Here is a 12500-nt window from a genome sequence, read left to right as displayed (position 1 = left end):
AATTCACAGTTAATACATTCCAAACAAGCTCAGGGTTGTGCAGCCTGAAGAAAACTGAGGTCCTCCATCAGCCAGCTCCCCACCATGACTACCAGCACCCCCACATCTCCATCGGGCACACAAAACTCAAAACGGTCAACCAGTTTACCTATCTCGGCTGCACCATTTCATCAGATGCAAGGATCGACAATGAGATAGACAACAGACTCGCCAAGGCAAATAGCGCCTTTGGAAGACTACACAAAAGAGTCTGGAAAAACAACCAACTGAAAAACCTCACAAAGATAAGCGTATACAGAGCCGTTGTCATACCCACACTCCTGTTCGGCTCCGAATCATGGGTCCTCTACCGGCACCACCTACGGCTCCTAGAACGCTTCCACCAGCGTTGTCTCCGCTCCATCCTCAACATCCATTGGAGCGCTCACACCCCTAACGTCGAGGTACTCGAGATGGCAGAGGTCGACAGCATCGAGTCCACGCTGCTGAAGATCCAGCTGCGCTGGATGGGTCACGTCTCCAGAATGGAGGACCATCGCCTTCCCAAGATCGTATTATATGGCGAGCTCTCCACTGGCCACCGTGACAGAGGTGCACCAAAGAAAAGGTACAAGGACTGCCTAAAGAAATCTCTTGGTGCCTGCCACATTGACCACCGCCAGTGGGCTGATAACGCCTCAAACCGTGCATCTTGGCGCCTCACAGTTTGGCGGGCAGCAGCCTCCTTTGAAGAAGACCGCAGAGCCCACCTCACTGACAAAAGGCAAAGGAGGAAAAACCCAACACCCAACCCCAACCAACCAATTTTCCCTTGCAACCGCTGCAATCGTGTCTGCCTGTCCCGCATCGGACTGGTCAGCCACAAACGAGCCTGCAGCTGACGTGGACTTTTTACCCCCTCCATAAATCTTCGTCCGCGAAGCCAAGCCAAAGAAAGACATTCCAAACAAGCTCAGGGTTGTGGAGAACCACACTGTTCAAAGCATTATTCTTCTTCTTCTTCTTTGGCTTGGCTTCGCGGACGAAGATTTATGGAGGGGGTAAAAAGTCCACGCTGTGAGGCGCCAAGATGCACGGTTTGAGGCGATATCAGCCCACTGGCGGTGGTCAATGTGGCAGGCACCAAGAGATTTCTTTAGGCAGTCCTTGTACCTTTTCTTTGGTGCACCTCTGTCACGGTGGCCAGTGGAGAGCTCGCCATATAACACGATCTTGGGAAGGCGATGGTCCTCCATTCTGGAGACGTGACCCATCCAGCGCAGCTGGATCTTCAGCATTATTAAAGCATTATTACAATGTACTTTAATGTAATACATTCCAATCCTCCAACTCTAAATAGCACTAATGGTACTCTAGTCCTAGTGTGCAAAGGTCATCACATTACCTTTCTGCCTTAATCAAGATAAAGACAAAATACAGTAAAGAATAAAACTATATTTATTTATTCTTTTGCAAGCAAGTACATAAAATATTTAAAAAGGATATGTTATATAGTCAGGCTAATGTGAATTATTTTGTAACCAGGTAAGAATACACCTTTATCCCTGTATTAACTGTAGTGCCCCACTGTGGGGCATATATATATGTGTGTGTGTGTGTGTGTGTGTGTGTGTGTGTGTGTGTGTGTGTGTGTGTGTGTGTGTGTGTGTGTGTGTGTGTGTGTGTGTGAACAGTTTCCTGAGATGGTGGATGTGGTGTAGCTAAAAGTTCACACTCGACTGGAGGGAGAACAAACACTTTTATTAGCTCACAACACAGGGAGGGTTCACGAACAAGTTTCAGAGGGGTTCTGGGTTTAGGCGGGTAACCAGGGCTGTACACAGGCCCCAGGGGGAGGAGCCGGGAGGTGTGACAAGTCATCAGTGCAGTACACTTCTAGTGAAGGCATCAGTAAGTAAAGTCTCTTTTTTTATTTGAATCTTGCATCTCTAAGTTATTTAAGAAGTCTCCAAAGTAACACAGAGACATAACAGGATATATAAAATTGAAAAATGACAAAGATCTTTATTGACAATAAGTTAACATTGTTTATTTAAGAAAATATTTGTCTAATGTAGTTGCAATTCTTTAGTTTAAGTTCCCCCCTGCCTGTCTCCAACAGACTCAGCCCACAATGCTCATCGTGCGCGATCCATCAGATGAGGAGGGGGTGGGAGTGAAGACGGTCTCGGGGCTGATGAGACAGAGAGCCAGGTGATCGTCAGAATGCCTTCCTTCGGCTCGAGGCAGTGACTGTCCACTCGGGATGGTGACTGCCTGTCCGGGGCGGTGACTGTTCGCTCAGGACGGTGACTGCCCACTGGGACATTGACTGCCCAAGATGGAGACCAACCACTTGGGACAGGGACCGACTGTTTGGGACGGTAACTGCCCAGGACAGGGACCAACCAACTGCTCGGGACAGGAACGGGGGCCAATTGTGTTATATCAAAACCTGTGCTGTTCAAATCCATGTTATTTAGGGTTGTAAAGAGAGCTTTTTCCACATTACCCTTTTTCAAATCACAGTTAAATTTAATTTAAATTTAGACGTATAGCACAGTAACAGGCCATTTCAGCCCACAGTTTGTGTCACCCAATTTACACCCTCTTAACCTACCCCACCCCCCCCCCCCCCCCGGTATGTTTCAAATGTTTTGAATGGTGGGAGGAAACTGGAACTCCCCCCCACCCCGGGAAAACCTACGCAGACATGGGAGATTGTACAAACTGCTTACAGACAGCACAGGATTCAAACCTTGGTCTCAATCGCTGGCGCTGTAAAGGCGTTGGCGCTGTAAAGGCGTTGCGTTAATCACTACACCAATCCTGTGCCCAGTATCAAGTACAGGAGTTGGGATGTTATGATGAAGTTGTATAAGACATTGGTGAGGCCATATTTGGAGTATTGAGTGCCATTTAGGTCACCAAACTACAGGAAAGGTATCAATAAGATTGAAAGGGGGTAGAGAACATTTACTAGGAACTGAGTTATAGGGAAAAGGTAAACAGGTTTGGATTTTATTCCCTAGAGCGTAGAAGATTGAGGGGAGATTTGATAAGAGGTATTTAAAATTATGGAGGGTATAGACATAATAAATGTAGGTAGGTCTTTTTCTACTGAGGTTAGGTGAGTTACAAGCCAGAGGGTTAAGGCTGAAAGGGGAAAAGTTTAGGTGAAATATTCTTCACACAGAGTGGTGGGAGAGGGGAACGAGCTGCCAGCTAAAGTGGTGAATGCAGGTTCAATTTTAACATTTAAGAAGAGTTTGGAGAGGTACATGGATGGGAGGGGTAGGGAGGGCTGTGGACTGGGACTCAGTGGAATAGTAGTTTGGCATAGACTAAAAGGGCCTATTTCTGTGTTGTGATATTCTATGGTTCTTGTGAACATTCCCGTCACTGCTGGCCATGTAAGTATATCCCCCCCCACCCCACCCCACCTCCGAAGCAACAAAATCAAAAACAGACACATACTGTATATTCATTTTCTGTTCAGCCAAAGTCATCATATTTACTTGTTGTACCTCTACAGTAAGATATAACTGGAACACAGGATGAAGATTTGGAATCCTAAGCGACAAAAGATCAGATCAGAGCAGATACAATTTCTGCCATGTAGTAATGAAGTCACATTAAATGAAATTGTTTTTAGTTTGCCACAAGGCAGGCAAAGAATTGCCGTTACAGTTGCCTGGTCCCCCTTACAGTCAACGAAAGACAAGCAAAAAGGAGTCCCTTTGGAATCACTGAGTGTCCGTGGATTCGACTCCCGCAGCTTCTGCAGCCGCACGGACTCCTGTTCACGCCATCGACCGCCCGAGCTCCAGATCCAAACCTTCAGCACACGAGGTCCTTTGGAAACCTTCTTGCCCTCAGCACCCTCTTGAACCTCAGTTCTGGCACCTAGCTCCTACGAGAGCCAGTCTCCAGCAGCCAGTGGGTCTTTCGCCATCAAGCCGCCAACTTGCAAGGGCTTTTCAGCTGCTGAGCCCCTCAAAGGCCTGCTTCCATGGTCACCTTCCCTGGATGGTCAGCTCCCATTCTTCTCCTTCCCAGCGGCGGGGTTCTGCCAGTCCACTGCTCCCCTGGAGTCTACAGCCCCTTGTGTCCAGATTGAAGTGAGCGGCGGTACAGAAGTTATGGTCTGCACCACCGGGAAGACGGAGAAAGATAAATGATTTAAACGGTTGAATGGGGGTTTGAATTGAAAAGAGGTGGTGTGGGAGTCCTCGGGTAGACTTCTTGTTCTGCTGTTTATGTTAAGCTCTGGTGTATGAATCCCACTGTATGGTTCCAGCAATTAAGTGGCACCTTCTCAGGGTGCATTTTATTCCACCCCAGAACTTTCACCTAATTCGCTCGTTAAAAGTTTAACATCGGTGACCCCACTGCTGGTTCATCTCTGATTAGCTTGGTGGTCAGTTGTTGATGACGTTTGACAGTGCCTGGGAGCCTCGGCCTCACCTTTGAGGGGTTCTGGTCACCTCATGTCCAGATGAAGTTCTCGCATCTCAGGCTCTCATTTCAACACGGACCATACGGAATGATGCGCTCTGAAGAGGACTGAGCTGGCATAATTTCACCTTACACATGGCTTGCCCGCTACTGTTGTGGACTCTTGTTCTACACAGTGGTCCAGTTTGTTTTTCATTAACATGGCAGATCAATTTTCTGAATGATCTGGGCCTGACAGGAACAGTGAGTGTGAAGATGGATGGGACATCCATGATTTGGTGATGAACCACAAAATCAGCGGATCTAGTCATGAGTTGCATTGATCCATGGACTCACCAGCCACCAGCCACTTCAGCGACTTGGTTGAGACCGTGTTTCATGGAGATACGGAGCATGCGAGGGTGCAGCCCCTGCTCGCGCACTCGCAAGTTCTGGCAGCATTTCAGCCCCACCCTCCTGATCTTTGGGCACCCGGTGCGGAGGGGGGAGTGCCAGTCAAGGGTCGTCCTCGTCGGTGTGCCCACGCTTGCTTGGAGAAGGAGCACTCAGCGCTCATGGGCAGTTTGGAGGGTCTCCGGGAACCGTTGGCTCCCCAAGGATCAGACGGTATCGACAGAGGTACACTTTGCCATCTTTGTTTTGTGTGGATTGTAGAGAAATGCAGCTTTTGTCACTTGATAAATAATAAAGGGGCAGTACTGATTTACAACCAAAAGGACGGAAAAAATGGGTGGCACTGGGGGAGCGCAGCACTGGCTGAGGGAGACTGGGATTGGCTTTCCAGCTCTCCCGCTACGAGTCATTCGCTTTATCACTTTCTCAGGCAGGAATCTGCAGAATCTCTGAACTGGGAGCAAAGATTTCCTGGACTATGATCAGACTGAAAAGAACTGAATTTATCACATTCTTTTGCTCACAGTGCAAGTTCATTTTAATCGAATTCTAAGCCATAATTACTTTCCAGAAACTATCCGGCCCGAAGAAGCTAATTTTGTGCGGATTATGATTCCGTCAAATTTCAATATCAGTTTAAAATACTTTTTTTCTTTTGATAGGAGATGAAATATTAACCTAATATGTCTTTCATTCCAAATATGTCAGTTCCATCTTGATTTTGATTCAACAAACACACCAATGGCATCATGAAGAAAGCCTCTACTTCCTCAGGAGTTTGCAGAGGGCCTAGTGGGGTTGTTCAAGTGAACCGGTACGGACTTGAAGGGCCGACATGGCCTGTTTCCGTGCTGTAAACGGTTATATGGTTATAACATAGCACCTGGGGTTTCGTTCTGGACGCATGCCTATCCCAAGACCACACAGGTTGTATCTCACGCATGCATTGTCTGTATCTCTAGAGGACCCCAACTATCCAAGTCCAACACACTGTTAGTGAGTGCCACCCGTAAGGGAGTTCCCATCAGGATCTTGAGGCTAAAGATTGTTCCTCCATGATTGTCAATTCATTTATGGGAGCTTTCTGCCAACATGCCAGCAGTTGTCCTGATCACCTCCCTCTCCCTGTATCTCTTCCTCTCTCTCTATCCTCTCTCTCTCTCCCCCACTCTTCCCCCCCCCTCTCTCACTCTCTCTTCCTTCCCCCCACATATTCTCTCTCCTGTCTTTTTATCTCTCGAATATACCACAAATAGACTGTTCAGTTCTTAACACCAGGCCTCAGGCTGCATCCTAACTGTGTGCTGTGAACATGCTAATTTTCCATTTAGCTGAGTGTTGTTGTATAATAAATACATTCTCTGCTCCATAACATCTGTGGTTCATTGTAAGAAAATTGAATTAACCAATAGACCGAGGATCTCTTTTAATAAACTGATTTATTCTCTAACAGTCCGTAGCGGGAGGCAGGGAATGAGGGAGTGTTGTGGAGCAAGAAAAGTTTCTGATTCCAAGAAGGAAGGTGGGGAGACAGCAGGCAGCCACGGTTATGCCTTTCCTTTGTTACCCCCCCCACCCCCCCGCCCCCAGCATATTCTTGTCAGACTTCCAAAGGAAGGGCTGCTGTGAGTGGCCTTGACATTGGCCTAGTTTTATTTCCCTTTGGGTTCATAGCTTTGTTACCCATTCATTTCTCCAGGAACAAGCACCATCCACTTCACATTAACAGTGGAGAGATTGGAGAGCTCCAAGTTCCTTGGAGTCCACTTAACTAGTAACCTATTGTGGACACTCTTGTCAGGATTGTGCAACAGCGACTTCACTTCCTGAGAAGACTGATTTGGGCAAAGCTACTGGCCACCATTATGTCACACTTCAATGGGAGTTCCTTTGAGAGCGGCCGGCTGCCTCAATGTGCGGTGTGGTTGCCACAGAGAAATGGATCAGAGGTCAATCCACTGGAGTCTCCCTCTCCCCCCCACCCACCCCACCATCAATCTATCAGAATCGCTGCCTGGAGGGCGTGAAAAATCCCCTTCCACCCCACACACAGGAAGTTTCAGCTGCTCCCGTCGGGGAAGAGATACAGGAGTATCCGAGCCAGCACCTCCAGGTTGAGGAGCTGCATCTTCCCACGGGCAGTGAGAACGCTGAACGACCAAAGGAACGGCTCTCTCTAACCGTCCGAGACTCTCATATTCACAAAATAATATTTATTTAATTATTTCTTTATATGAATATTTGTTCTGCGTGTGTATTGTTTGTGTGTTACGTCTGGCTGTGTGTCTCTGTGTTTTGCGCCGAGGACCGGAGAACACTGTTTCATCGGGTTGCACTTGTACAATCAGATGATAATAAACTTGACTGATTGTCTTTCCAGATTCTTTTAAAAATATTTTTATTGAATTTATTACCTTTACACAAGGTAATCCTAATGATAATATAAATCAAATCGTATCATATACATGTCACATATCAATTGTAAATTAGAAGTCTAACCATTATTATTACATAACATTTCGTTCCGAACATCAAATTATGATCCGTGATCTGTAGTTAAAACCCCCTTTACTTATAAGTCTTAGTCATTCCAGATTCTGAAACATTTTTTTTCCCTCCAGCCACGTCTGGATCACGTCCAGAAGTGATTAGTAAGGGATTGCTTAAGATGATATGAAAATGGTGGAGCAGGTTCGACGGGCTGGATGGCAGAATCTGGCTCCTAGTTCTTATGTTGTCACCTTTGCAGGAGCTCGTCAGGTCTTCAGTGTACAATCCATGGGTCAGCTTCCATTGGCCAACAGCCTGCAGTTCAGAACTGATGACGTCCAAATGCCCCTGGTTGGCTTGATCTGTTAGTCACTCAGGGAGAGGATGCTCATTTCTAACAGCAATTATTCTCTTTAAATTTGCTTGCCCCTGTCAGAGACTGGTGGGGAACACAATGTGCTGGCGCCTGCTCTCAAACTTCCGTGAAGAGTTTTCAGTAGCTTGGTTCATTTGTGCTCCAAGGGTAATTTGCAGACAACAACAAGATCTCTCACCCCTTTTAATTCATGGGGATCTGTTGTTTCAACGAGTTATCAGAAAAGTGGATTAATATGATTTGGAGCTTGATGAGAAACTTCATAAAAGCCCATGCCACCCAAATATTCCAATTTACCTACCACCCCATACTTTTTTGAAGGGTGGGAAGAAACTGGGGCACCCAAAGGAAACCCACGCAGATGCAGGGAGAACATACAAACTCCTCACAGAAAACACAGGATTCAAACCCAGTCACTGACGCTGTAACAGCTTTGCACCAACCGGGCTGCCCAAATAGTAATGGTGAAGCGGTGTAGTGTTTACTGGTAGACAGGGGATTTGGTCCGGCAGAGCTCAGTTCTGCCTGATCCTGAGGTCTTCATCACGTTCACTCCATTGCTGGATTCTAGAGACGATACCTCCCCCCCCCACCCCAGCCCACTGCCCATGCCAACATGGGGCATGGATCAGAAGTAAGGCAGGCTCCAAACTCAACACCATGGGGCAAGTTCCACCAGCTATGTAGGAGATGACAAGACATCTGCAGTTAATTGAATATTAAATTCTGGTTCAGGACTTTAATTCTTCAGACTCAGGTAACGCTGGCTGCTTAAAAGTTTCATAGTTCTCCAGCATCTAAGGGCTATCACGCTAACCATTCAATTTATCTAAATGATCTAACCATTGGCCTTGCTCCTGTGCCCCATGCTGCTTTTGACAGAGTGTTTCCAGTGTCAGGTGACTCTCCCAGGATTGAGAAACGTTCACCGCTTCCCTATAACTCTCCGTCAGATTCTGTCTCCGCGGTGATGTGGTCGAAATTCGCCAATCGTAACCCAATTGAAGAAAGAAAACGACTCAGAAGGAGTCGTTTGGGTTCGTAAATGTAGTCAGTTGAAGGATTTGAAATGTGGTTTATTTCAATGCAAGGAGTTTCAGGAAGAAAAGATGTGAACTTAGAGCAGAGATCAGGACATGGAATTACGATGCGGCGATTGCAGAGACTTGGCTAATGCAAGGGCAGGATTGGCTGTTGCAGGTACCGGGGTTTAGATGTTTTGAAAGGGATGGGATAGGAGGTAAAAGAGGGGGGAGTGTCATTACTGATCAGGGATAGGATCACATCTATTAGAAGGAGGGTGCTGAAGAGGGAGGATCTACTGAGTCCATGTGGCTGGAAGTCAGAAATAGGAAGGGACCAATTATTACATTGGGAATAGTCTATTGGCCCCCAAATAGCCTTTGGGGCACTGAGGAACAGACAAATGGGCAGATTTTGGAAGGCAGCAGAAATTTTAAATTTAATTTTTTTTTAAATTTTAAATTAGACATACATCCCTGTAACAGGCCAAATAAGCCCCATGAATCCATGCCACCCAAATGACACCCCGGTACGCTTTTGAAGGGTGGGAGAAAACCCAAGCAGACACTGGGAGGACATACAAACTCCTTACAGACAGCGCGGGATTCAAACCCCGGTCCGGTCCCAATCGCTGGCGCTGTAAATGGCCAACTGTGCCGCCCCCCCAAATTGCAGAATTGTGGTCATGGGAGACGTCAACTTCCCAAATATTCACTGGCACCTCCTGACTGCGAGAGGAATAGATTGGGCAGAATTGGTCAGGTGTGCCCAAGAAGAATTCCTGTGAAATAGCCAACTGGAAGAGAGGCCATACTGGATCTAGTATGGGGTATTGAACGGACCTCTTGGTGGGGGAGCAATTTGGTGAGAGTGACCACAGCTCGCTGAGCTTTAGCCTCGCTAAAGACAAGGATAAAAGCTGACAGAATGGTGACGATTTGAACTGGGAAGTGGGTTGAGATGAGACTAGAATTACAATGGGATGAGGTCGGAACTGGGAAGAGTAAATTGGGAACAGATGTTCATGAAAGAAAGCACAGAAATGTTCATGTGGTGTTCAGGATAGGTTTGTCCCAGAGGGGATCCATGAAAAGTGAAGGGAGGGAAGTTTTGGGAAGAGACAGCGGTAAGTTTTTTTTTACACAGTGTAGTGGTTGTTTGGAAATGTATTGTACCAGGGGTGGTGGTAGAGGCTGGAAAAATTGGGGATTTTTAGACAGACACATGGGCCGAAGAAATATAGAGGGTTATGAGGTAGGGAGGGTTTTTTTTTGGGGGGGGGTAGGTCAGCACAACATCATGGGCCAAAGGGACTGTACTGTTCTGTAATGTTCTAAATTCTATTGTGCCCATACAGGTCCTCAGCTTTCATCAAATCCTTTCATGAGGAAACGTGCCATGATCTCCTTATGACTGTGGACACCAATATGATTAATTCTCTCTGATGTGGCCTCACAGTGATGAAGGCTGGACGACGTGCTGGATACCTCACATCCCACGAGAAACACGATCATCACTGCAGGGGATGAGGTTTCGCTGCGAGGCCCTTTCAAACTTCCCTCACTTTGCCTCAGGTTCCACTTTCAGGTGACTAGCGAGGTCTTTTGCAAAGTGTAAACACCCCAGAGTGTAGCATTAACAGCCCTCCAGTGCTTGCTTCCCAGCGGGGGTGGGGGGGGGAGGGGAAAGAGAAGCTCCTGGTGCATCCTGGCCCTGAGTCAACCAGCGAACTTTCCCCAATCTGAACGTGGTGGCAGCCTTGGATGAGGAGAGGGAACCAAGGTGGGGGAGAACACAAATGTCTTCAGGCTTAGTGATTGTATTAAAAGCACTCAGAGGTGCTGGAGGAGCTCAGCCAGTCTCACACCGTCCAGAAGAGGTAAAGATATATTACTGACGTTTTCGGGCCTGAGCCCTTCATCAAGGAATAAGCAAAGAACAGGAAGGCATCAGAATAAAGATGATGCTGGTCGAGGGAGGAGTCCAGACAAACAAAAGGTTTTAATTGGATGGCAAGAGGAGAGGTGAAAAGTGATTTTGGCTCTGTAAAAGGAGACAGAGGGAAAGGGAGAGAGAGAAGTGAGAGAGTGAGAGAGAGAGAGAGAGAGAGAGAGAGAGAGAGAGAGAGAGAGAACTGGGGAAAAGGTGAAGTGGAGAAGAAATGGGTTGGGGTAGGAGTCCAACAGTCAAAAGGTCAGAATCGGGATTTATTGACATGAAGCTCGGTGTTTTGCGGCAAACATTGATATTATAATCATCTTACTACATTACTATAAAAAAAGTTAAATTAACACGAGAAGTAAGGCCGTGTCTTTGGTTCATTGATCATTTCTGAACCTGATAGCAGCGGGGAAGAGCCATCCTTGTGCCGCTGAGTGTTCGTCTTTAGGCTCCTGTACCTTTTCCCCGATGGTAGCAGAGTGAAGAGGGCATGGCCTTGGGGGGTGGGGGGGGGGTCCTTGAGGTTAGAGGCTCCTTTCTTAAGACACCGCCTCATGTCGATGTCCTCGATGGGGTGAGGTCTGGTGCCTGTGATGTCGGAGGCCGTGTTAACAACCCTCTGGAGTTTATTCTTGTCCTGAGAATAGGCGCCTCGATACTAGACAGTGATGCAGCCAGCCAGACTGCTCTCCACGGGGTACACCTGTAAAGGTGCTCGAGCATTTTCAGGGAAGTACCAAATCTCCTCAGACACCTCACTAAGTATAGCCACTGGCAAGCCTTCTTTGTGATTGGATCCAGGACAAATCCTCGGAGATGTTCACACCCAAGAATTTGAATTGGATATGGTGTTAATTGGATATGATAAGAGGAAAGGAGAAAATGGATTTTGGCTCTGGGAAAGGAGACAGAGGGAAAAAGGAAGAGAGAGAGCGAGAGAGAGGGATAGACAGAACTAGAAGAAATTATTGTAACGTGACTGATGGCACTCAAACTTGTGAGGAACACGTTTTAATGTAAGTACAGAATGTACAATAGTCCTCAGGTGAATCGGAGGTAAGGTGGGAAAACCAAGGTTTATGTTGGGGTAGATGAGGGCGGAGCCAAGGGAGGAGCCAGCCATCCAAACTACACACAGACAGTGAATTCCTGTTCACCACAAGGAGACAAGGGGACAAAGGTGGGGATGTGTAGCATGAATAAAAGCCCTCACGACTGGAGGGAGAACAAATGCTTTGATTAGCTTCGAACTAAGGGAAGGGTCTCACAGCGGTCTCCGGAAGGGTTCTGGGTTCAGGCGGGAAACCAGGATTATAGGTGAGCAGATGGGGGCGGAGCCGGGAGGAAGGGGCCAGCCACCGGCACCACACTCTCCCATTTCACTGCAGGATGTTTTAACGGAAACCTACACAGGGAGCCGCTGTCGATTGCCACCCGGTTGCGGGATGCCTGGATGGAAGATGAGGTGTTGTTCCTTCAATTTGTGGGTGGCAGGGAGCGGTTGGGGAGATGCGGCATTTTGCACTCAAGAACAAGGGCTTGTGCAGAGCTGACATCTGTGTTAGAAGCAGACAATTCGCAGAAGTCAATAAAGTGCATTAGAACCAAATGGTGCTATTTAATTGATCCACAGTACAGCAAGACCAGCATTCATTCCTCTGTGAACACCATCATGTTATATTTTTAAAGGAAGAATCAGACTAGTCTAATATTACCGATGATGTTTATGGGATATCAATGAAGCTCTTTCTATTGTAAATAGACTGGTAATAGAATATTATTAAAGAACCATTATCGGAGAGTGAAAGAGTAAATTATTCCCGTTGCAAATATTTCGATG

This window comes from Narcine bancroftii, chromosome 13 (assembly GCF_036971445.1).
Source record: "Narcine bancroftii isolate sNarBan1 chromosome 13, sNarBan1.hap1, whole genome shotgun sequence".
Classification (NCBI taxonomy): Eukaryota; Metazoa; Chordata; class Chondrichthyes; order Torpediniformes; family Narcinidae; genus Narcine; species Narcine bancroftii.
The sequence above is the reverse complement of the archived record's forward strand: the minus strand, read 5'-3'. Positions refer to the sequence as shown.